Genomic DNA, 27819 nt, shown 5'->3' on the forward strand with positions numbered 1-27819 from the left:
CTCATAAGGCAAAGGAACTGACAGTGGGTGCTCCAGGCAGAGAGCAGCCAAGATGGAGTCTGCTCGTGTTCCTTCTGGCTCCATACTGATGTGTCCAACAGCAGTCTGATCCTTGCAGCAAGCTATACAATATTCTCTGCTCTAGGGAGGGGCTCCTGTGGGGGACCGCAGTCCTGTTCACTGAGCAACTGGACCAGCTGCAGCACCAGCATGTTGCACAGCTGACACAGTTTCCGGACTTCCAGACACTTTAACGAGGCACTTTCTGTGAAAGGCCTGCTCACATGGACAAATCCCCAGTTGATCACGAGGCTTGAAATCTCCTAGACACACAGCTCCTAGACATTTACAGAACTCCTGTAAATTAAGTTCTTTTACTTTTTTTTTAATATAACCTATTTGTAGGCATAAAATTCTTTGTGTGCTTAGTGTTTCAGCTTAGTCAAGAAACAACAGAAAAGTAAACTAAGGGTGAAGACAGCAGTGCCAAAAACCACAATGTGTGTGTTGAGAGGCACATTCTGGAACCCAATATAAGGCATCCTGAAGTTACAATGTCGAAAATCGGAGCTCAGGGATGAACTGTTTAGTTCCAGAACTCAGGAGGCAGAGGCTAGCCTGATCTACAGAGCCACTTCCAGGACAGTCAAAGCTACACTGAGAAGTCATGGGTGGTGGACAGCAGGGTAGCACGTGGCAGTGCCCAGAGTCAACTTTCGTGCTGCAAAACTGCTAGCTAGCTGCATCTGAGTCCGAGCTGCTGAGCAGGTGGTAGCAACTGCTTAGCTGAGGCCCTGAGAGGGGCGGGCAGAATGATATTTTCTTTTTCTTTTTTTTTATTCGATGTATTCTTTATTTACATTTCAAGTGATTTTCCCTTTCCTGGGTAAAGGGAATCCCCCCCCCCGCTCCCCGAAAGGCAAATAAGACCTCTTCCCTCCCCCTGTTCCCCAATCCACCCCTTCCCACTTCCCTGTCCTGGTATTCCCCGACACTGCTGCACTGAGCTTTTCCAGGACCGGGGGCCACTCCTTCCTTCTTCTTGGGCATCATTTGATATGTGTATTGTGTCTTGGGTATTCCAAGATTCTAGGCTAATATCCATTTATCATTGAGTGCATACCATGAGTGTTCTTTTGAGGCTGTGTTACCTTACTTAGGATGATGTCCAGTTCCATCCATTTGTCTAAGAATTTCATTAATTCATTGTTTCTAACGGCTGAATAGAACTCCATTGTGTATATATACCACTGTATCCATTCCTCCGTTGAGGAATATCTGGGTTCTTTCCAGCTTCTGGCTATTATAAATAGGGCTGCTATGAACATAGTGGAGCATGTATCCTTATTACATGCTGGGGAATCCTCTGGGTATATGCCCAGGAGTGATATAGCAGGGTCCTCTGGAAGTATCATTCCCAGTTTTCTGAGGAACCCCCATTCTGACTTCCAGAGTGGTAGTACCAGCTTGCAACCCCACCAGCAGTGGAGGAGTGTTCCTCTTTCTCCACATCCTCACCAGCACCTGTTTTCTCCTGAGTTTTTGATCTTAGCCATTCTGACTGGTATGAGGAGAAATCTCAAGGTTGTTTTGATTTGCATTTCCCTGATGACTAAGGATATTGAACATTTCTTTAGGTGCTTCTCAACCCAGAATGATATTTTCTAATTCCATCCATTTGCCTAAGAATCTCATGAATTCATTGTTTTTAGTAGCTGAGTAGTACTCCATTGTGTAAATGTACCACATTTTCTGTATCCATTCCTCTGCTGAGGGACATCTGGGTTCTTTCCAGCTTCTGGCTATTATAAATAAGGCTGCTATGAACATAGTGGAGCATGTGTCCTTGTTATAGTTGGAGCATCTTTTGGGTATGTGCCAAGAAGTGGAATGGCTGGATCCTCAGGTAATACTATGTCCAATTTTCTGAGGAACTGCCAGACTCATTTTCAGTAATTGTACCAGCTTGCAATCTCACCAGCAATGGAGGAATGTTCCTCTTTCTCCACATCCTTGCCAGTATCTGCTTTCACCTGAGTTTTTGATCTTAGCCATTCTCACTCATTTGAGGTGGAATCTCAGGGTGGTTTTGATTTGCATTTCCCCCATGACTGAGGATGCTGAACATTTTTTAGGTGCTTTTTCTACCATTCAAGTTTCCTCAAGAAAAAAAGACAGCATTTTCAACAAATGATGCTGGTTCAACTGGAGGTCATCATGTAAAAGAATCCAAATAAATCCATTTTTAACTCCTTATACAAAGCTCAAGTACAAATGGATCAAGGACCTCCACATAAAACCAGATTCACTAAATCTAATGGAAGAGAAAGTGGGAAAGAGCCTTGAACATATTAACACAGGAGAAAATTTACTGAACAGTACACCAATGGCTCAGGCTCTAAGACCAACTATACACAAATGGAACCTCATAAAATTGCAAAGCTTCTGTAAGGCAAAGGACACTGTCAATAGGACAAAACGGTAACCAACAGATTGGGAAGAGATCTTTACCAATGCTACATTTGATAGAGGGCTAATATCCAATATATACAAAGAACTCAAGAAGTTAGACTCCAGAGAACAAAATAACCCCATTAAAAAAATAGATTTTCTGTCTTATGAACACAGGCACACTTGATTTTGGACTAACATGTGACATAAGATGGTCCATTTTTGCTATCATTGATCAATGGCTTCCCAAAATGCAAGAATACATAGAGCCATTCTTCCTTGGCCCAGGTGAAAACAACCAGCTTGAGGTGGTCCCATCAGGCCCACAAAGGAAGCAGACAGAGACCCCATGGAAGTGACTCAGAATGAGAGAGCCAGATAATTAAGATAAATGATAAAACATTTTTCATGCTATTAGACCTTGTCTATGTATACTTTTTAGTATTTTAGTGTTCCCTTTGCTCCTAAATCTCAAGGTCAAATTCCATTCACCCATAACCATCAACAGTGGACCTTGAGATTCATACCCCAGAATAATCTTAACACTCCCACTATTTGTCATCAATGGTGACACAGGACCATGCCTTATTATTCGACCCATCCTATGTTAAAAACAATCCATTGCTTAGATGACAGACAGATAATCCTTTAGTAATCTACAAGCTTACAAATGCATCTAAATGACAGACAGGTGCACCTAAAGACATGATGACAGAGGATGAGAGATCAATCCACATAGGGTGCAAAGACCAGGCATAGCTTTAAAATCCTTGGAAATATTATGGTCCAGAAAGGCAAGTAATTGAGAAAATCCTATAATACCCAGTGTCTACAAATGTAAAAGAGATGCAGGTATCCTTGGATCCTGGGATATCGGCAGGTTTTCACACCCACCTTGCCCAAGTTGCCCACCCACTGTATAACTAACTTGGTAAATAGAGGTAACATATGGACCTACAACAGTCACGCACAAGAAACTTTTAATAAGCCTAAGATCATCTTTTTCTGATGGTTTCTATCATCGTTGGAAAGGCTAAATGGCTGTGGACTTTTACCACAAGAGTGATAAGAGATATTGATGGAACATATACACAAGTGACTAAGAAGTATACTGTAAAGAACCTATGCATTTTGGGGGAGGGGTGCAAATATGCCTGTGTGAAAGGTATTATGGGCTTCTTGAAAACATTTCCAGGTCAAAAAAAAAATAAATATGAAAGACACCGTCAAGCATGTCACACAACTCTGTTGTAAGTGTGGACACAGGTGAAAATTGATGGTGATAAGAGGAGTCATTTCATAAACCGATGTGTCAATCTAGGTTGAATGCAAGCCTATTCTAGGACACTTCCACCTATCATACTATTTAACTAGGATGGGAAATTTTTGAACATATAATTAGAGCAATAGTTAAAGAGCCTAAGAACAAGAAGCAGCCTGCAGGAGTGAAAAGGGCACTGCCAAAGGCCATAAGTTCATTAATTAAAAGCACCAGGTGCCAGAGATAGATTGCCTTCCTACAATTTGTTAGCCTGAGCAGCACATGGGAGCCCATAAAACATCAAGGCTTTGGCTGCTGCCATTGGATACATGCCAGGCCAAGACAATAAGACTATTGCTACAGAGACCATGTAGTCTGGTTGGAGTACATGGAGAAATAAAGCTAGGCTAGAGGTAGAGGTTTCCACCTTGCTGGTTATCTTTCATTGTGCCAGAAGGTGAACTGAGGGCTGCTGGAGAGAACTGTCAGCAAATCCAGGTATAGTCCCTGCATGCTAGAGTACCAACGCCAACCAAGGTATGCAAGATTGTGAAGTTGTGGCATGAGTATTGTGGAAAACTCAAGAACATGGAACCCTCACTCAGGATTTTGTTTTGTACTATAAACCACTTGCTGGGGAGAAAATAGTTCCAGATTTCATGATTCTGTTTGCTAACATAGATCTGATGTGCTTATCTAACTGACTTCTGAACATTTGTGTGTGAGATCATAAATCATTGTTTTTCTGTCAACTATAGAATCTTCTTTTGCAATGAGTAGTGTACCACAGATGTCCAACAACCATAAATGATACTCCTAAAAACTAGGGACAGTTGTTATAGCATAGTGGCTCAATAATTAGCCTTGATGGCAATTGCTCACTTTGAGGCTCAGGGAATTTTGATAAAGAACTCAGGAAGGGCTAAAGGAAAATCAGAAATAAATGCAGTGCTGTAGAGCATTTTCTTCTATATAGAAATTTTCCAACAAGAGGGAGCAAAAGACTCATGAGAAACAAGATGCAAAACAAAACTTTCCTCAAAACTGTGAGACTTGAAGGATTTATAGAGGCAATAACCTCTGGAGGAGGAGATTCTGAGCAGAGGCATGGGGTTGATGTTCTCTGGCCTTTCAAGCTGCAGAAATCTACAAATGACATGAATATACAAGCTCAGAGGGCATATTCTTGAGATAGACACCCTCCTCCTCCTCCTCCCCCTCTTCCTCTTCCTCCTCCCCCTCTTCCTCTTCATCCTCCTCCTCTTCCTCCTCCTCTTCCTCCTCTGCCTTCCCCCTCTTGCTCCTCCTCCTCCTTATAGTTGTGGCTGCTTCTTCCTTGAAAGCTATCACTGTACAAGACATTAGAAAACACTTAAGATGTTATTGCAAGTGTAGAATTATTAGATTTCTCTCTTCCACCAATCCAGAGGTCTCTGGCAGTAATAGCTCCATGAATGTCATTCAAGTCTTGTACTCTACCTGTAGGATAAACAATAAATGATTGTTAACAAATTTTGAAAAATGTAATGTTGTGTATGAAACTTTCAAAGAAAAATAAGTATTCTTTGTTGTTGGTGGTCCTGTTGACTTCTCATTTGGGGACCATAGAATATTTACAGACTATATTTTTTCATTAATTTATTTACTGTACATCACTATTACAGATTCCACTCCCTCTTCTCCTCTCCCATGCCCCTCCCTTTCTCCTCAGTGAAGGGGAAACCTTCCAAGGATATCAACCCACCTTGTCATATCAAGCTGCAGTTGGAATAGGTACATATTCTCCTATTGAAGCTAGACAGGGCAGCCTAGTTAGAGGAATGGACTCCAAAGTCAGGCAACACAGTCATAGATAGCCCCTGCTGCAGTTATTAGGGAACCCACATAAAGAAAAACCAAGCTTCACATCAGTTACATATATGTAGGGGGTCTAAGTCCACACTATACTTTTGCTTTGGTTGGTGATTCAGATTCTGTGAGCTGTTATGGGCTCAGGTTATTTGATTCTGTGGGGTTTCGAGCAGTGTTCTTGACCTCTCTGGATCCTTCAACCTTTCCTTCACCTCTTTCACAATCTTCCACAAACTCTGCCTAAAGTTTGGCTGTGTATCTCTGCATATTTTCCATCAGCTGCTAGGTGAGGTCTCTCCAAGTGTAGTTATGCTAGAGTCCTGTATACAAGTATAGCAATTTATCATTAATAGTATCAGGGCTTGGGTCTCTCTAATAGGATGAGTCCCAAGTAGGGTCAGTCATTGTTTGGCCATTTCCTCCATTACTGCTCCATCTTTTTTTTAATATTTTTATTTTCTATATTCTTTGTTTACATTCCAAATGATTTCCCCTTTCCCGGATCCCCCTTCCCCATATGTCCCATAAACCTTCTTCTCTCCATCCTTTAACCCTGTACATCTGTAGGCAAGATAAATTTGAGGTTGAAAGTTTTGTAGTTGGTTGGTGTCCACATCTCTACAGGGAAAGTCTACCATGGTTAGAAGGGAACAATTTCAGGTTCCATTTCCCCTGTCGCCAAAAGTCTTAGACCTAGGGTTCCACTTATATGTTTCTGGAATATTCCCTTGTTTTAGGTTTCTGATTCATCACAGAGCTGCCTCCTCACCAATTTCAGTTCTCTTCCAGTTCTCTCTCCCTAAGTTCTCCTGACACTTGATCCCTCTTCTCCCCTTCCTAGCCCATCTTTCAGTTAGTTCACATACTCCATCGATCCATAATGTCAACTTTATTTCCCTTTCTGAGTGATATTGAAGCATCTGCCCTTGGGCCTTGCCTGTTACTTAGGTTATTTGGGTCTGTGGACTGAAGCATGCTTATCATGGACTTTATGTCTAATAGCCATTTATTAGTGAGTAAATACCAGGTGTGCCTTTCTGGATCTGGGTTACTTGGTTTAATTATCTAGTTCCTTCCATTCGCCTGCAAATTTCATGATGTCCTGCTAAGTAGTTTTCCATTGTGTAAATGAACCACATTTTCTTTATCCATTCTTTTGTTGATTCTTTTGTTGTCTAGGCTGTTTCCAGTTTCTCACTATTATGAATAAAGCTGCTATGAACATAATTAAGAAATTGTTTTTGTGGTGTGGTACATCATCTTTACGGTATATTCCCAGGAGTGGTTTAGCTATGTCTTCCAGTAGAACTATTTCCATGTTTTGAAGAAGCAACAGATTGATTTCCAGAGTAGTAAATCAAGTTCACACTCCTATCAGTGATTCAAGAGTGTTCCTCTTACTCCACATCCTCACCAGCATGTGCTGTCCCTTTCTTTACCTTTTATCTTAGATATTCTGATATGTATAAGGTGAAATCTCAGATTTGTTTCAATTTGCATTGTGCTGATAACCAAGTACTTTGAACACTTCTTTAAACATTTCTTGGCCATTCAAAATTCATCTGTAGAGAATTTTCTGTTCAGCTCTATACCCCGTTATTTAATTTAGTTGTTATATATTTTGGATATTAGGCCTCTGTCAGATGGAGGGTTGGAAAAGATATTTTCTCTGTCTGTAGGCTACCATTTTGTCCAGTTCACAGTGTCCTTTGCCTTACAGAAAATCTATTTCGTTTCATGAAGTCCCATTCAGTAAATGTTGATATTAGAGCCTGAGCCATTGATGTTGTGTTTAGGAAGATGTCCCCTATAGCAATGAGTTCAAGGCTATTTTCCACTTTCTCTTTTATTAAATTTGGTATATCTGGTTTTATATTGAGGTCCTTGACTCACTAGGACTTGAGTTTCATACATGTTAATAAATATGGATCTATTTGCATTCTTCTACATGCAGACATCCAGTTAGGCCAGCACCGTTGGTTGAAGATGCTTTCCTTTTTGAATTTTATGGTTTTGGCTTCCTTGTCAAAAATCAATTGTCCATAGGTATATAGGTTTATTTCTGTGTTTTCAGTACAGTTCCATTGATGAACCTGTCTCTTTCTATACCAATATCATGCAGTCTTTATTACTATTGTTCTGTAGTACAACTTGAAATCATAGATGGTGATACGTCCAGAAGTTCTTTTATTATACAGGATTATTTTCAATATCCTGGGTTTTTATTTTTCCCTATGAAGTTGACAATTGTTCATTCAAGGTCTGTAAAACAAATTGTGCTGGAATTTTTATGGGAATTGCATTGAATCAGTAGATTGCTTTTGATAATATGGGCATTTCACTATGTTAAACCACTGATCCATGAGCACCGGAAATCTTTCCATATTCTGATATCTCCTTTGATTTCTTTCTTCAGAAACTTGAAGCTCTGGTTTTACAGGTCTTTGACTTGTTTGGTTAGACTTATATCAAGATGTTTAATATTATTCATGGCTATTGTGAAGGGGATGTTTCCCTAATTCTTTTTCTGCTCAACTGTTGTTTGTATAGGGAAGATGTAATGATTTTTTTAAAGTTCATTTGCATACAGCTACTTGGCTGACGATTTTAACAGCTGTAGGTGTTCTTTAGAAGAATTTTGTGGTTCACTTCTGTATGTTATCATATCATATTGGAGCAGAGATACTTTGACTTCTTCCTTTTCAATTTGTATCCATTTGACCTCCTTTAGTTGCATTATTATTTTGGCTAGAACTGCAAATACTATGTGGAAGAGATATGTAGAAAGTGAACAGAGTTGCCTTGTCCCTGATTTTAGTTGAAGTTCTTTAAGTTTCTCTCCATGTAATTTGATGTTGGCTATTGGCTTCCTGTATGCTACCTTTATTGTCTTTCTGTATGTGCCCTATATCACTGATTTCTTCAAAACTTTTAACATGAGGTGTGTTAAATTTTGTCAAAGGCTTTTTCAGTGTCAAGACGATCATGTGGATTTTTTCATTCAATGGGTTTATATGGTGGATTACATCAATGGATTTTTGTATATTGAACCACCCCTGCATCCTTGGGATGAAGCCTACTTGATCATGTTGGATGATGTTCTTGGTCTGTTCTTCAATGTAATTTTTTCATCTTTTTTCCCTATTTATTTACTTACTTATTTATTTATTTTTACTTAGTCACTTTACATCCTGCTCATTGATTCTCCCCTCCAGAATACCACCTCCCACAGCCTTCCCCGATCCCCTATCCCTTTCTCCTCTGAGCAGGTGGGTACCCCACCAGCACATCAAGTTTCACTGCGGCTAGGCACATCCTCTCCCATTGAAGCCAGACAAGGAAGTCCAGCTATAATAATATATCCCACATATAGTCAACAGCTTTTGGCATAGTTCACACTCCAGTTATTCAGGACCCACATGAAGAGCATACAACAAAGACACTTCCTCAACTATATTCATAACATCTTTATTTGAAATAGCTAGAAACTGGAAACCACCTAGATATCCCTCAATTGAAGACTGGATAAAGAAAATGTGGCACATCTATTTAAAGAAAAGGCATCATGAATGCTGCAAGCAGATGGATGAATCTTGAAAGAACATTATCCTGACTGAGGTAACCCAGTCCCAAAAGGACATGCACGGTATATACTCACTTTTAAGTGGATATTAGCCTTAATATACAGGATTCCCATGCTACACTCCACAGATAAGCTAAACAAGGAGGGAGTCACAAGCAAGAATGCTTGAGTATCATTTAGAAGGGGTAATAAAATAGAATTTAGAGGCAAATGAGGAAGAGAAACTTGAAGCAATCCCACTAAAATTAGGGACTAGACAAGGCTGCCCTCTCTCTCCATATTAATTCAATATAGTACTTGAAGATTTAGCTAGAGCAATTAGACAACAAAACAAGGTCAAAGGGATACAAATTGGAAAGGAAGAAGTCAACTTATCACTATTTGCAGATGATGTGATAGTATACTTAACCGACCCAAAAAACTCCACCAGAGAACTGCTATAGCTGATAAACAACTTCAGCAAAGTGGAGGGATGTGAAATTAACTCAAACAAATCAGTAGCCTTCCTGTACTCAAAGAATAAACAGTCTGAGAAAAAAATTAGGGAAATGATACCCTTCACAATAGTCACAAACAATATAAAGCATCTTGGTGTGACTCTAACCAAACAAGTGAAAGATTTGTGTGACAAGAACTCTAAGTCTCTGAAGATAGAAATTGAAGAAGACTTCAGAAGATGGAAAGATCTTCCATGCTCTTGGATTGGCAGGATTAACATAGTAAAACTGGCCATCTTGCAAAAAGCAAGCTACATCTTCAAAGCAAATCCCATTAAAATCCCAACTCAATTCTTCATAGAGTTAAAAGAGCAATTCTCAAATTCATCTGGATTAACAAAAAACACAGGATAGCTAAAACTATTCTCCACAGTAAAAGAACTTCTAGGAGACTCATTATTCCAAACCTCAAGCAGTATTACAGAGCAATACTAATACTCTGCATGGTGTTTGTACTGTGACAGGCAGGTAGATCAGTGGAATAGAATTGAAGACCCAGAAATGAACCCACACACCTATGGTCACTTGGTCTTTGGCAAAGGAGCTAAAACCATCCAATGGAAAAAGATAGCCTTTTCAACAAATGGTGCTGGTTCAACTGGCAGCTAGCATGCAGAAGAATGCAAATCAATCCATTCTTATCTCCTTGTACTAAGCTCAAGTCCAAGTGTGAATCAAGGACCTCCACATAAAACCAGACACACTAAAACTAATATAAAAGAAACTGGGGAAGAGCCTTGAGCACATGGGCACAGGGGAAAGTTTCCTAAACAGAACACCAATAGCTTATGCTCTAAGATCAAGAATGGACAAATGGGACCTCATAAAATTACAAAGTTTCTGTAAGGCAAAGAACACTGTCAAAAGGACAAAATGGCAACCAACAAATTGTGAAAAGATCTTTACCAACCCTACATCCGACAGAGGACTAATGTCCAAGATATACAAAGAACTCAAGAAGGTAGACTCCAGAGAACCAAATAACCCCGTTAAAAATGGGGTACAGAGATAAAAAAAGAATTTTCACCTGAGGAATACTGAATGGCTGAGAAGCACCTAAAGAAATGTTCAACATCCTTAGTCATAAGGGAAATACAAATTAAAACAACCTTGAGATTTCACCTCACACCAGTCAGAATGGCTAAGATCAAAAACTCAGGAGACAGAAGGTACTAGTGGGGCTGCTGGTGGAATTGCAAGTTGGTACAACCACTCTTGAAATCAATTTGATGGTTCCTCAGAAAACTGGGCATAATACTACCAGAGGACCCTGTTATACCATTCCTGGGCATATACCCAGAGAATTCTGCAGCATGTAATAAGGACACATGCTACACTATGTTCATAGCAACCCTATTTATAATAGCAAGAATCTGTAAAGAACCCAGATGTGCCTCAACGGAGGAATGGACACAGAAAACTTGGTATATTTACACAATGGAACACTACCCAGCTATTAAAACACTGAATTCATGAAATTTCTTAGGCAAAGGGGGAAAATGGAAAATATCATCCTGAGAGAGGTAATCCAATCACAAAAGAACACACATGGTATGCATTTACTGATAAGTGGATGTTAGCCTAGAAGCTTGGAATACCCAAGACACAATTCACATATCAAATGTTGCCCAAGAAGAAGGAAGAACAAAGTATGGATACTCTGGTCCTTCTTAGAAGGGGGAACAAAATACTCACAGAAGGAGATTCAGAGACAAAGTGTGGAGCAGAGTCTGAGGGAAAACCCACCCAGAGACTACCCCACCTTGTGATCCATCCCATATACAGTTACAAAACCCAGACACTATTATCGATACCCACAAGTACTTGATGGCCAGAGCTAGATATAGCTGTCACCTGGGAGGTTCTGCTAGTGCATGGCAAATACAGAGGGGGACACTCTCATCCAGGCATTGAACTGAGCACAGGGTCCCCAATGGGAGAGCTAGAGAAAAGACCCTAGGAGCTGAGGGGGTTTGCAGTGCCATAGGAGGAACAACAATATGAGCCACCCAGTACTCCCAGAGCTCACAGGGACAAAAACCATCAACCAAAGAGTACACATGGCTCCAGAAGCATAGACAGCAGAGGAGGACCTTGTTGGACAAAAAAAGGAAGAGAGACTATTGGTCCTGCAAAGGCTCGATGCAGTAGTGTAGGGGAATACCAGGACAGGGAAGCTAGAGAGAGTTGATTGGGGAACAGGAGGAGGGGAGATGGCTTATGGGATTTTCAGAGGTGGTGGAGGGACCAGGAAAAGGGAAATCATTTGAAATGTAAATGAATAATATATCTAATAAAAAAATTAAGAGGAAAAGTAAGAATACAGAATACCATGCCCCTTATTGGTAAGATGATTGTGTTCTGGCCTTCACTAGTGCACATGGAAATATTTGTTAAATCAAACGAGAAATGTTTGTAATATTTTATTAATTCCTCTAAATGGTATAACACTTTATCACCTGAAAATTGTTACAATTTGAAATATATTCTCTATTATTTCTGCTTTAATGTAAAGCTCTAAAGATATTAGAATGACAGGTTTTCCTCCAGTCATTTATCACCCTACATGCTTATTCTGGTTTGGTTAAATTTGACTTAAAAGAGTTGTATTTTTGTATTGTTTTTATAACAGGATATAATAAAAATCAAAACAAAACAAACAAAACTATATAGTATAGTTTCCTACTTTCAGGGAAATACCAGGGATATGCATACCCAGAGTGCAGTGGATAAACCTTACCCTGGGTAAGGAACCTTACACATGGTCATGATGTCATTCCTCCTAGGTAATTATAAGCCTGTATGTTTGTAAAAATGTATTTCAGCAGCCAGAGATATCTAACAAAACCCAACAGAATCTGAGGTGCTCTACTGAAAGAAGTATAGTTATGCTATTAGCACAAGAGACACAAGCCACAAGGGGGCACCATTCTACAGAGAACCAGAAGGCCACAGATGTAGGAAAGATATGACAGGGACACAGATGCCTGTCTTCAGAGCAATAGATGAATGTTTTAGTTATGAATTTTCTTACCACATCCTGGGTTCTCCTGAAAACACTAGGAACACACCAGAAAAGCAAGAGTTGGATTTAAAATCGTATCTCATGATGCTGATAGAGGGCTTCAAGAAAGACTTAAATAACTCCCTTAAAGAAATACAGGAGAACATGGATCAACAGGTAAAAGCCTTTAAAAAGGAAACACAAAAATCCCTTACAGAATTACAGGAAAACACAAACAATCAAGTGAAGGAACTGAACAAAACAACACAGGATCTAAAAGTGGAAGTAGAAACAATGAAGAAATCACAGTGAGACATCTCTGGAGATAGAAAACCTTGGAAAGAATTCAGGAGTCAACAACAACAGAATACAAGAGATAGAAGAAAGAACCTCAGGTGTTCAAGATACCATAAAAAACATTGACTCAACAGTCAAAGGAAATGCAAAATACATAAAGCTGGTAACACAAAACATTCAGGAACTCCAGGACACAATGAGAAGACCAAACCTAAGGATATAGGTATAGACAAGAGCAGGGATTTACATCTTAAAGGCCCAGTAAATATCTTCAACAAAATTGTAGAAGAAAACTTCCCTAACCTAGAGAAAGAGATGGCCATGAACATATAAGAAGTCTTCAGAAATCCAAATAGCCTGGACAGAACAGAAACTCCTCCCAGCACATAATAATCAAAACACCAAATTCACTAAACAAAGAATATTAAAAGCAGTAAGGGAAAAAGAGAAAGTAACTTGTAAAGGCGGGCCTATCAGAATCACAGCAGATTTCTCACCAGAGACGATGAAAGCTAGAAGATCCTAGGCAGACCTCATACAGACCATAAGAGAACACAAATGTCAGCCCAGACTACTATCTCAATCATCATGGATGGAGAAACGAAGATATTCCATGATACAACCAAATTTACACAATATCTCTCCAGAAATCCAGCCCTACAAAGGATAATTGATGGAAAATGCCAACACAAGGAGGGAAACTACACCCTAGAAAAAGCAAGAAAGTAATCTTATCCCAGCAAATCCAAAAGAAGATACCCACACAAACATGAAAATAACATCAAAAATAACAGGAAGAAACGATCACTATTCCCTAACATCTCTTAAGAACAATGGAATCAGCTCCCGAATAAAAAGACATAGACTAACAAAATATTTCTCATGTAAATCTTCAATTTTTATCAGAAAATGTTTGTAATGCCCCTTTTAATTAATTTAGTAATTTTTTATGTCTATCATTTTATCTGCATTATTTTTCATGATAATCTTCATTTTTTACATTTATATTTGTAATTCTTTTTCTTTCTTTACATTTTAAATGTTATCCCTTTTCCTCATTTCCCCTCTGAAAGCCTCCTATCCCATTCCCACTCCCTTCTTCTTGAGCATCATTTGATATGTGACTTATTTCTTGGGTATTCCAAGCTTCTAAGCTAATATCCACTTATCAGTGAGTGCATACCATGTGTGTTCTTTTGTGATTGGGTCACTTCACTCAGGATGACATTCTCCAGTTCCATCCACTTGCCTAAGACTTTCATGAATCCATTGTTTTTAAAAGCTGAGTAGTATTCCATAGTGTAAATATATCACATTTTCTGTATCCATTCCTCCATTGAGGGACATTAGGTTCTTTCCAGCTTCTGACTATTATAAATAGGGCTGCTATGAACATAGTGGAGCATGTGTTCTTATTACATGCTGGGGAATCCTCTGGGTAGATGCCCAGGAGAGGTATAGTGGGGTCCTCTGGAAGTATCATTCCCAGTTTTCTAAGGAACCGCCATACTGACTTCCAGAGTGGTAGTACCAGCTTGCAACCCCACCAGCAGTGGAGGAGTGTTCCTTTTTCTCCACATCCTCACCAGCACCTGATTTCTCCTGAGTTTTTGATCTTAGCCATTTTTGACTGGTGTGAGGTGAAATCTCAGGGTTGTTTTGATTTGCATTTCCCTGATGACTAAGGATGTTGAACATTTCTTTAGGTGCTTCTCAGTCATTCAATCCATTCAGTTTCTTTTCTATTAGTTTCAGTGTGACTGGTTTTATGTGGAGGTTCTTTATTCACATGGACTTGAGCTTAGTACAAGGAGATGAGAATGGATCAATTTGCATTCTTTTGCATGCTAACCTCCAGTTGAACCAGCACAATGTGTTGAAAAGGCCATCTTTTTTCCACTGGATGGTTGTAGTTCTTTTATCAAAGATCAAGTGACCATAATTCTGTGGGTCCATTTCCAGGTCTTCAATTCTATTCCATTGATCTACTGACCTGTCACTGTACCAATACCATGAAGTTTTTAACACAATTGCTCTGTAGTACTGCTTGGGGTCTGGGATAATTAGTCCCCCAAAAGTTCTTTTACTGTTGAGAATAGTTTTAGGTATCCTGGGTTTTTTGTTATTCCCGGTGAATTTGAGAATTGCTCTTTCTAAGTCTATGAAGAATTGAGTTGGGATTTTGATGGGGAATGCATTGAATCTGTAGCTTGCTTTTGGCAAGATGGCCAGTTTTACTATATTAATCCTGCCAATCCAAGAGCATGGAAGATTTTTCCATCTTCTGAGGTCTTCTTTGATTTCTCTCTTCAAAGACTTGAAGTTCCTGTCATACAGGTCTTTCACTTGTTTGGTTAGAGTCACACCAAGATACTTTATATTGTTTGTGGCTATTGTGAAGGGTGTCATTTCCCTAATTTCTTTCTCAGCCTGTTTGTCCTTTGAGTATAGGAAGGCTACAGATTTTCTTGAGTTAATTTTATAACCAGCCATTTTGCTGAAGTTGATTATCAGGTTTAGAAGAGCCCTGGTGGAGTTTTTTGGGATGCTTAAGTAGACTATCATATCATCTGCAAATAGAGATAGTTTGACTTCTTCCTTTCCAATTTGTATCCCTTTCACCTTTGTTAACTAATTTCTCTGGCTAGAACTTCAAGCACTATATTGAATAGATACAGAGAGAGAGGGCAGCCTTGTGTAGTCCCTGATTTTAGTGGGATTACTTCAGGTTTCTCTCCATTTAGATTTTTGTTGGCTACTGGTTTGCTGTATATTGCTTTTATTATGTTTAGGTATAATCCTTGACTTCATGTTCTTTCCAAGACCTTTAACATAAAAGGATGCTGAATTTTGTCAAATGCTTTTTTAGCATCTAATGAAATGACCATGTGGTTTTTTCCTTTGAGTTTGTTTATGTAGTGGATTACATTGATGGATTTCCATATATTGAACCATCCCTGCATCCCTGGGATAAAGCCTACTTGATCATAGTGGATGATCATTTTGATGTGTTCTTGGATTCGGTTGACAAGAATTTTATTGAGGAATTTTGCATCAATATTCATAAGGAAACCTGGTCTAAGGTTCTCTTTTTTTTTTGTTGGATCTTTGTGTGGGTTTGGTGTCAGCGAAATAGTGGCTTCATAGAACAAGTTGGGTAATAGTCCTTCTGTTTCTATTTTGTGGAATAGTTTGAAGAGTATTGGCATTAGGTCTCCTTTAAATATCTGATAGAATTCTGCACTAAAGCTTTCTGGTGCTGTGCTTTTTTTGGTTGAGAGACTGTCAATGACCACTTCTATTTCTTTAGGGGTTATGGGACCATTTAGATGACCTATCTGATCCTCATTAAATTTTGGTAATTGGTATCTGTCTACGAAATTGTCCATTTCATCCAGATTTTCCATTTTTGTTGAGTATAGGCTTTTGTAGTAGGATATGATAATTTTTTGTATTTCCTCAGTTTCTCTTGTTATTTCCCCTTTTCATTTCTGATTTTGTCAATTTGGGTACTGTCTCTGTGCCCTCTGGTTAGTCTGGCTAAAGGTTTATCTATCCTGTTGATTTTCTCAAAGAACCATCTCCTACTTTTATTGATTCTTTGTATAGTTCTTTTTGCTTCTACTTGGTTGATTTCAGCCCTGAGTTTCATGATTTCCTGCCTTCTACTCCTCTTGAGTATATTAGCTTCTTTTTGTTCTAAAGTTTTCAGGTGTTCTATTAAACTGCTAGTGTATGTTCTCTCCAGCTTCTTTTTGTAGGTGCTCAGAGCTATGAGTTTTCCTCATAGCACTGCTTTCATTGTGTCCCATAAATTTGGGTATGTTGTGCCTTCATTTTCAGTAAATTCTAAAAAGTCTTTGATTTCTTTCCTTATTTCTTCCTTGACCAAGGTATCATTGAGTAGAGAATTGTTCAGCTTCCATGTGTAGGTGGGCTTTTTGTTCTTTTTGTTGCTATTGAAGACCACCCTTATTCCATAGTGATCTGATAGGAGGCATGGAATTAGTTCAATAGTCTTATATCTGTTGAGGTCTGTTTTGTGGCAAATTATATGGTCAATTTTGGAGAAGGTACCATGAGGTGCTGAGAAGAAGGTGCATTGTTTTGATTTATGATGAAATGTTCTATAGATATCTATTAAGTCCATTTGGTCCAAAACTTCTGTTAGTTTCACTGTGACTCCATTTAGTTTGTGTTTCCCTTATCTGCCCACTGAAGAGACTGGGGTGTTTAAGTCCCCCAAAATTATTGTGTGGGGTGCGATGTATACTTTAAGCTTTAGTAAGGTTTCTTTTTCAAATGCAGGTGCCCTTGTATTTGGGGCATAGAAGTTCAAAATTGAGAGTTCTTCCTGGTAGATTTTTCCTTTGATGAGTATAAAGTGGCCTTCTGTACCTTTTGATGACTTTTGGTTGAAAGTCTATTTTATCTGATATTAGAATAACTACTCCAGCTTGTTTCCTGGGACCATTTGCTTGGAGAACTGTTTTCCAGCATTTTATTCTTAGGTAGTGTTTGTCTTTGACACTGTGATGCGTTTCCTGTATGCAGCAAAATGTTGGGTCTTGTTTACAAATCCAGTCTGTTAGTCTATGTCTTTTTATTGTGGAATTGAGTCCATTAATGTTAAGAGATATTAAGGAATAGTGATTGTTGCTTCCTTCTGTTTTTGATGTAATTTTTATGTTTGTGTGGTTATCTTCGCTTGGGTTTGGTAAAAGGAGATTACTTTCTTGCATTTTCTTGTGTGTAGTTTCCCTCCCTTTGTTGGTGTTTTCTATTCATTATCCTTTTAAGGGCTGGGTTTGTGGAAAGATACTGTGTAAATTTGTTTTTGTCATGAAAGACATTGGTTTCTCCATTTATGGTAATTGAAAGATTTGCTGGATATAGCCGTTTGGGTTGGCATTTGTGTTCCCTTAGGGTATGCAGGCTCTACTGCCTTTCATAGTCTCTGGTGAGAAATCCGGTGTAATTCTGATAGGTCTACCTTTTTTTTGTTACTTGACCTTTTTCCCTTACTGATTTTAATATCCTTTCTTTGTTTAGTACATTTGGTGTTTTAATTATTATGTGACGGGGGATGAATTTCTTTTCTGGTCAAATCTATTTGGAGTTCTGTAGGCTTTTTGTATGTTCATGAGCATCTCTTTCTGTAGGTTAGGGAAGTTTTCTTCTATAATTTTGTTAAAGACATTTACTGACCCTTTAAGCTGGAAATCTTCACTCTGTTCTATGCCTATAATCCTTAGGTTTGGTCTTCTCATTTTGTTGTAGATTTCCTGGATATTTTGGGTCAGGAACTTTTTGCATTTTTCATTTTCTTTGACTATTGTATCAGTGCTTTCTATGGTATCTTCTGCATCTGAGATTCTCTCTTCCATCTCTTGTATTCTGTTGTTGATACTTGGATCTATGACTCCTGTCTTCTTTCCTAGGTCTTCTATTTCCCAAGTTGTCTCCCTTTGTGATTTCATTATTGTTTCTACGTCCTTCTTTAGAATCTGGATGGCTTTTTTTTTTAATATTTTTATTTTCTATATTCTTTGTTTACATTCCAAATGATTTCCCCTTTCCCAGATACCGCCTCCCCATATGTCCTATAAACCTTCTTCTCTCCATCCATTCTCCAATCACTTTTTTAATTCCTTTACTTGTTTTGTTGTGCTTTTCCCTTAGTTCTTCAAGGGCTTCTCACTGTTTACTTGTGTTCTTGTGTTCTCTTGTATTTCTTTAAGGGAGTTACTTATGTCCTTCTTGAAGCCCTCTATGATGCCCTCCATCAGCATCATGACCTGTGATTTTAAATCCAAATCTTGCTTTCCTGGTGTGTTGGGGTATCCAGGACTTATGTTGTGGGAGAATTAGGTTTGGATGGTGCCATATTGCCTTGATTTCTGTTAGCAATGTTCCCACATTTGCCTTTTGCCATCTGGTTATCTCTGGTGTTAGTTGGGCCTGCTGTCACTGGCTGGAACTTGCCCCTCCTATGTGTGTGCCTGTAGGCCTATCTCAGCAACTCTGAGTAAGCTGCTTTCTCCTGGCACAAATTGCTGTGGTGCTTCAGAGTTCCTGGGTGCAGGTGGAGCCCTGGTATAGTGTGGCCCAAGTGATCCTCTACTCTAGTGAAACCTGCCTACCAATCTGTTGCACAGTCACAAAAGCAAAGATGGAAGCCGAGACCCACTCTCTTGTAGTTGTATTTGGGTATGTACCTCTGTGGCCCCGATCAGCTCTGGATGCAGGCTGTGCTGGCTGTCTCCTTCTCACTGGCTGCTGGGTGTATAACTGGCTTCCTGCACTGTTTGGAGATGGCACGCTGTGCCTGAGGGTGTTCCAGATCCAGAGGCGGAGACCAGAAGACACAGAGAACGTGTTTGTCTATTTCTTGAATTTTACCAGAAGTATTTTCCATGTAAATCTTCAATGTTATCTGAAAATGTTTATGATTCCACCTGCAATCAACTTAGAATTATCTTTATGCCTATCATTTTACCTATATAATTTCCATGATAATCTTTAATTTTAACTATGTAAATCTTCAAGTTTATCAGAAAATGTTTATAATTCCACTTTCAATCAAATTAAGAATACTTTTTTACTTACAATTATGATATCTATATAAAATTTTTAGTGATAATCTTCAGTTCTAACATGTTTTTCTACATTTTTCTACAATTTTATCAGAAATATTTTCCACATAAATGCTAAATTCTATAATAATATGTTTCTATTCCTTATTTCAATTAATTTAGCAATGTTTTACATGTCTACTACTTTACTCTTTAATTTTCCATGAAAATTGTCAATTTTAATGTGTTTATTTGAAATATTTTCCATGTAAATCTTTAATTTTATCATAATGTGTTTTTACTTTCCTTTTTAATAAATAAAAAATTAAATTAAAGAAGAAAAAAGAAATATTTTTCATGTAAATTTTCAATTTTATCATAAATTGTTTTTACTTCCTTTTTCAATAAAAGAACATGCTAAAAAAAAATAGTAAGTGTTCTAGTCCCTGTACTCTTAAAATTCTTTATAACTCTGATGGTAGCTGGCCAATTACTATGGTATGAATGAGGAATACCTACCTACAACTCATTCACAGAGTGTTTTGAAAGCTGTGGAGCCTTCAAGATGTGTGATCTAAATGACAGATGTAGAAAGGCAAAAATAACCCTTTGAAACTTTTGCCTGCTTCTGGTTCCAGCCTTCATTCTCTGGCTCCTTATCTTTATGAGTACCTGCTGGACACTTTCACTCTCATGAACTCCAGCTTTACTCCTCATGATGAGATGAAATCCCACTAAAGCCATGAACCAAAACAAGTCTTAACTTTCTCACTATGTTCTTGCCAAGTATTCTGTCAAAGTAACAAAAATGGGAATAGTAGGGGAAACTAATACCAAAGGAGGAGAGTCATTGTTCTAATTAAACCTGATGGGGCTGTTAGAACTTTGAAATTGTTTTGTAGGATTCTTTTGGAAGAGTTTGGTCATATGGTCCAGAGAAACTGCAGAATGATGCAAGCATAAATTTAATAGATAATTTAATTCTGCTGGGAGTTGAGGTGTAAATACTGAATACTTACTTTCTGTTACTGTGATGAAATGCCATGAACAAAACAACTAATAGATTAAAGAGTTTCTCTGGACAAATGCTTACCCAAGAAGACTCCATACTGGTGGAAGAGGCATGGCAGCAGTTAGCCAGAACAGGAGGCTGAGAAGACATCTTCCCAACATAGTGCCCAGCATTTGAGGTAGCCAAGGCATTTTAAATTAACTAACATGCACATGAATGTGTGCGGGTGTGTTTTATTCAAAGACCCAAAGATTCCCTGGGTGGGTGCCTGGAAGCATTACCCACCCAGGAGGTCAAAGCAGTACATCCAAAAACTCCCACAACACCTGATCCCAGAGAATGTATAGTTACATAGAAGAATGTTGGCACCTCATCACTTTTATGGTCTGAACAACACTGGGGTGGGGATCTTTGTAACACTGGGACTAACCCATGGAATCATCAGCTCACACACCTAGAAACACATTTTCTTATTTCAGGTGACTTCCTATGCTTCCAACATACATGTGCTTATGAGAATCCAACTCAGGATAGACAGGGAGCTAAGAAAGGAATTCTAATGAATGTAATTCCAGGGGAAAGTCACAGCATTCAGAGCTCACCCATCCCTGTAGTTCCCTACATATTGCCTCTTGCCTTACCTATGTTTCTTGAAAACTCACACTGAAATCATGACAGAAGTCAGCCTACAAATAGCAACTTAGGAGAATTTGGTTGAAAAACATTTTCAGGATGTATGGAAACAATGTGAGTGGAGCTTGTGATCTTGCCCTTAGAAGCAAAGACATGACTGTTTCTTCAGCAGGGATGAGGTCCAAACAGTTTTGTCGTGGTGCATAACTGTATGACTGAACTGCATTTATTCTGTACAGACCTACGTAAATCCTCAGATATATCAAGAGCATTTTTATAATTAGAATATAAAATTTACATATTAAAAGAAGTATAGAGTATGACTGGATATAACACACTGTATTTGTGGCATAAGAGAGAACATAAATTTGACTTCTTGAGCAGGAAACCAAGAGTTCTTTGCTTCCGCATCTAATTCCAACCTGAATCAGGGATGTCTTCAGTATATCCTGTCGCTAAAATAGGCCCGAGTACATGCAAAAGACTTCCTTGACTAGGTCCACTGAAACCCAAAATTTACCATCACATGTCTTTCATGGAGCAGGGGAACAAGAAGTGGATGCTCACAGGCAACCAATGGACTGAGCACAGGGTCCCCAATGGAGGAGCTAGAGAAAAGTCCCCAAAGAGCTGAAGGGGTTTGTAACCCCATAGGAGGAACAACAATATGAACCAACCAGTTCCCCCAGAATCTCCTGGGGACTAAACCACCAACCAAAGAGTGCACATGGAGGGACCCATTGCTCCAGAGGATGGCTTTGTCAGACATCAATGAGAGGAGAGGCTGTGAAGCCCTCCTGTGAAGGCTCGATGCCGCAGTATAGTGGAATGCCAGAACAAGGAATGGGAATGGGTGGGTTGGTGATCAGGGTGAGGAAGAATCCTATAAGGGGTTTTCAGAGGGGGAACCAAGAAAGGGGATAACATTTGAAATGTAAATAAAGAAATATCAAATTAAAACAAAAAAACAAAACAAACCTAGTGATTAATTTATCATTATTTCATTTCAGACAAGACTCCTGAGGCACAAACAAATTAACAAAGTCTGCCTGAACATTGATCACTTTGGCACCTCCCCCTCAACTGTCCTCTGAGGTAAAATTTCCATCTACTGCCCAATTACTATTCTGATTTGGGACAGCAGGTCTCATTGAAATTATTTTCTCAATATACCTCATATGAGGTCAAACTATGTTTCCCACATCTACTGTACCTACAAAAATGCCAATGCCTTCCCCAATTCCATCCCAGAAACCTGTCTCAGGGCACCATTGTCCACTACAACACAGCTAAAGAACGGAGTGAATGCATAACATGTATTTCATCAAACAGAGCCTTATCTGTGCTTAGCCCAAAACCGAGGAAATTCATTTCTGTACTCAAGGTGTCACATGGATGGAAGGAAATCATCTGGAGACAAAGTCATGGAAAAAAATGGGGCAAGAGGGGGCTGTGGCTGAGGAGCTTTTAGATCTATCAGGCTTTAATGTGGAGCAACTGGAGCTGAAGCTATTTTCTTGGTCTTCAGAAGAGTGTCATAGGCAAGACTAGTGATGTGCTTTGTAATTTCAGCCCACAGGAAATGGACTAGGAGGTGACAAGTATAAGGCCAAGGCCAGGCTAGACTACATTGTGAGATGCTATCTTGGTTGGAAAAAAAAACCAGAAAGTAGGACATAGGAGAAGGAAAAAATTGGGGGGAGGAAGTATAGAAGGGAGAAGAAAATGCATAGAAAATAAAAGTGAGAAGGGAAAGAGATGGGGAATGTGAGAAGTGGATATAAGAAAGAGACTTCTCCAACTCAGTCTTATGAGAATCTAGTAAAGGAGACAGGGAAGTGGTAATCAAAGAATAAAGTACAAAGAGCAACCTCAACCTATCACGGGGCTCAAGGAAAGACTCACCAGAGTTAACAGGTACAGGTGCATTCAATGTAGAAACCTTAACTTGGCTGGATGCTTCAGGGTAGATGGAATTTCAACAGTGAGAAGGTACTGTATGATGACACAGACAAACACCCCCAGTAATAACGTGGATACCCCTGATAGAAGCACCAGTCACAGAACAGCCATGATTCAGGTGCTCCAGAGCCCCAAGGAGCTGCTGTCTGGGGGAACTTACTTCAGAACTTGTAAGCAGAGCACCTGATCCAGTTTTACTACTGCCTCCACCCTCTGACAGAGTCCTGACCTGTCTCTCAGAACTCCACAAAAACCAGCTAATTAGATACACATAAATCAGGTCAGGGAGAGGGGGAACTCCATTAAACCTCTAAGAACAATCTGAGAATAAGACTTCTTAATGATGACCAAATAAGAATTCCTAAAACTATACTAGTAATTATTAAGCTCTTTCTAATAGGACTGCTATTAATGACTTCTCTGATATGAAAACTGCAATTAGAACTCTACCAGTCTTCACATGTCATGAGTTAATTGCTTCTGAGATAGAAAACAGCATTTACAACTTAGAACACATTCCAAGAGGTTGTATAGCAATTAACCAATGGTCATAAAAGTGAACTACCTATTTATTGTAAATGCAAAGATAGAAAATAAAGTATTGACTGGGTTTTTCTATATAAAACTTCAATGTTAGCTAATTACAAAAATTATAGTTTTAGACTCTCAATAAACTGATGGAGCTAGTGACAGATAACGAATATCTAGTTAGATAACAGACATTAATAGAGACACACATAAACACGTCTATTGTAAACTTCTTATTCAATTTATGATTTGAATTTATGTTTGAACTTTTAGTGAACTTTTAAAAAAATGCTTGGAAATAACAGGCAATCTATTCCCCTAGAAAAGATAGAAAAATCTAGGGATGATTACATTACATTGCATTACATTACAGCAGAAGGAGAGAGCAAGATTAGGAGGAGGAAGGAGGACAACAAAGTGACTTAGAAATTAGAAGAGCAACTTAGAAATTTAGAGAGCACACAGTGTGATAGGGTTTTCCCCCATACACTTTCTCTTAGAAATAAAACTGAGAATCCTTTCTTAAAGTGTCTCCTTTTTTCCCCTCTTCCTGAAAGTGACTTTCCCTAGCTGATAAGGAGGAACATAATCTCTCAGTCTAAGGATTTGGCAAGTAGAGGACCTGGACCTGTGGAAAGAAGAACACAGGGCCTCTTTACTTAATCCCCTGCTATTAAGCAACAAGTGTTAATTCCATCAGAGGCCTGCAGCTTCTGGCTTTAAAGTAACTAAAAATCAGGGTAGGTAAATGTTACTATTAAAAGGAAAAAAGCAGCCTTCGACCTGGGCAGAACATCAGCTTGTCTGTTTCACTGAAGATCCCACAGTCTGAAGGCCTCAGACTAGATCTGCTGCACCCAGAGCAACAGGGCAGATCATCAGGCCATCCAGACAGAAACTAAACAGAGAGACAATGAAACTAACAGACATCATGAATGAAATTTACCTAACAAACACCTATAGAGCATTTCACCCAAACACAAAAGAGTATACCTTCTTCTCAGCACCTCCTGGATCCTTCTGCAAAACTGACTATATACTCTTTCACAAATAAAGCCTCAACAAATACAAGAAAATTGAAATAATGCTTTGTATCTTATCAGACCACCATGAATTAAAGCTGGACTCCAACAAGAACAGAAACACCAGAAAGCCTATACATTCAGGGAAATTGAACAACTCTATTCTCAATGATCTCTGAGTCAGGTCAAAATAAAGAAAGAAATTAAATTTTTTCTAGACTTCAATGAAAATGAAGACACAACATACTCATATTTATGTAACACAATGAAAGCAGTGCTAAGAAGAAATTTCATAGCACCAACTGATTCCATAAAGAAATTATAAAGTTTTCATAAAGTAAAAGCTCTAGAAAAAAGAGGCAAGCACCACCTAAGAGGAGTAGAAGGCAGAAAATAATCCAAATTGGGGCTAAAAACAGTTAGAAACAATACAAACTCTCAACAAAACCAAGAACTGGTCCTTTGAGAAAATCAATAAGATAGACAAATCCTTAGCCAAACTAAAGACAGAGAGACAGTATCCAAATAAACAAAGCCAGTAATGAATAGGGACACCTAACAACTGATACTGAGGAAATTCAAAGAATCATTAGGCTTGACTTGAGAGACTGCACTCCACAAAATTGGAAAATCTTAACAAAATGCCAGTTTTCTAGACAGATATGACTTACCAAAGTTAAATCAAGATTAAGTAGACTATTTAAACAGTTCTATAACCCTTAAAGAAATATAAGCAGTCATTAATAGACTCCCAACCGAAAACAAAAGTCCCAGGACCTTTTAGCAGACTTTCAAAGAAGAGCTAATAACAACACTCCTCAAACTATTCCACAAAATAGAAATAGAAAGAACACTACCAAGATCATTTTTATAAAGCCACAGTAACCCTGATACATAAACAAATACTCATGTTACAAGCCTAAGAGAGATCAAAAATACAAGGCACATACATAAACATAATCAAAGCAATATACAGCAAGTAAATAGACAAAATCAAGCTAAATGGAGAGAAACATAAACAATTCCACTAAAATTGGGGACAAGACAAGGCTACTCACTCTCTCCATGGCTAATCAATACACTACTACTACTTGAAGTTCTACCCAGAGCAATAAGACAACTAAAGGAGATCAAGGAGATACAAATCAGAAAAAAAAAGAAGTCAAAATATAGATATTTGCTGATGATATGATAGTATAAATAAGTGACAATAAAAATTCTACCAGAAAACTCCTACATGTGATAAACAGCTTCAACAAACTGGCTGGATACAAAATTAACTCAAAGAACTCAAAAGCCCTCTTTTATACAAATGTTAAACTGGCCAAGAAGGAAATTACAGAAACAACACCCTTTACAATAGACAAGAATAATATAAAATATCTTGGTGTGACTCTAACCAAGCAAGTAAAAGATATGTTATGACAAGAACCTCAAGTACATGGAGGAAAAAATGTTGGCAGATATCAGAAGATAGATCTCCCATGTTGATAGATAAGTAGAGTTAACATAATGAAAATGGCCATTTTACCAAAAGCAGTCTACAGATTTGATGCAATTCCTATCAAAATTCCTACACAAATTTTATAGACCTTGAAAAAGCAATTCTCAACTTCATATGGAAAATCAAAAAACCCAAGATAACCAAAACAATCCTGAACAATCAAAGAACTTCAAGAGGAATCCCCATCCCTGCTCTCAAGCAATACTATGGAGCAATAGTGATTAAAACTATATAGTATTGTTATAGAAACCAACCCACTAGACAATGGAATCTAATCAAAGACCCAGAAATAAACCCACCTTACTATGATCACTTGATTTTTGATAAAGAATCCAAACTACACAGTGGGAAAAAAGGAAGCAACAAATAGTGCTGCTCTAACTAGAGGTCTACATGTATAAGGATGAAGAGAGAGCCATTTTTATCACCCTACACAAAACTCAAGTCCAAGTGAATCAAGAACTTCAACATAAAAACATATACACTAAATCTCATAGAAGAGGAAATGGAAAATGGCCTTGCATGCATCAGTATAGGTGACAGTTTCCTGAACAGAACAACAATGACTCAGACTCTAAGAACAATTAATAAATGGGACATCATGAAACTGCAAAGTTTCTGTAAGGCAAAGGAAACTGTCCAAAGGACAAAACAGCAGCCTACAGATTGGGAAAGGATCTTCAACAACCGTACATCAGACAGAGGGCTAATGTCCAAAATTTATAAAAAACTTAAGAAGTTAAATACCAACAACTCAAATAACTCAATTTAAAAATGTGGCATAGAGATAAACAGAAAATTCTCAACAGAGGAATCTCAAATGGCCAAGAAGCACTTAAGAAAATGTTCCAAGTCCTTAGTCATTAGAGAAATACAAATCAAAACAACTCTGAGATTCTCTTATGCCATAGAAAGATCCAACTAACCTAGACCCTTGGGACTCTCAGAGCCTGAACCACCAACCAAAGAACATACACCGGTGGTACCTAGGCTTCCCCACACATATGTAGCAGAAGTCCATCTTAGACTTCATTGGGCCCTGAACAATGAGTGTGGGAGCTATCCTAAAAGCCGTTACCTCTATGGGAATATGTTATCTTAGCTGGACTACCTTGACTGCCCTAAGTAGGAGTAGATGTGCCTAGCCTCAAAGAGATTTGCTGTCCCAGGGTGGGGGATACCTAAGGGGCCCCCACCTGCTCAGAGGAGAAAGGGAGAGAGTAGAGGAAGAATTGTGGGAGGAGGTGACTGCGAGAGAGTAGTGAGAAGGAATGTAAGGTGAGTAAGTAGAGATTTTTAAAAAGATGGACCATTGCTAGTACCATTGCTCTAGAGCATCAGAAAATCCAAGAATAGATATAGTCATTTCTCCTTGGTCTGGACTAAACCAAATTGCTTGAGGTGGTCTCATAAAGCCCTCAAAAGTGAGAAAATAGAAAGAGATATTATGGTGTTACATCAAGATGAGAGTGCCAGATGATTATTCTAAGTGACAGCACATTTTCATACTGTTAAACCTTGCTCTTGCCTGGTTTTCAGTGTTTTATAGTTCCCCTAGCCTCTGGGTCCAAGGTCAGTTCCACTCACCTGGAAGCATGAAAAGTGGACCTTGAGCATCATACCTGACAGGAAACGTCAT

The 27819-nt window shown here is 38.6% G+C and overlaps 1 pseudogene; it reads right to left on the reverse strand.

Moving 5' to 3' along the window:
• Window positions 1-122: 122 nt before the first annotated feature.
• LOC127680430 (RING finger protein 24-like) lies at window positions 123-27819 on the reverse strand (annotated as a pseudogene).

This window comes from Apodemus sylvaticus, chromosome 3 (genome assembly GCF_947179515.1).
Source record: "Apodemus sylvaticus chromosome 3, mApoSyl1.1, whole genome shotgun sequence".
In the NCBI taxonomy this organism is placed as follows: Eukaryota; Metazoa; Chordata; class Mammalia; order Rodentia; family Muridae; genus Apodemus; species Apodemus sylvaticus.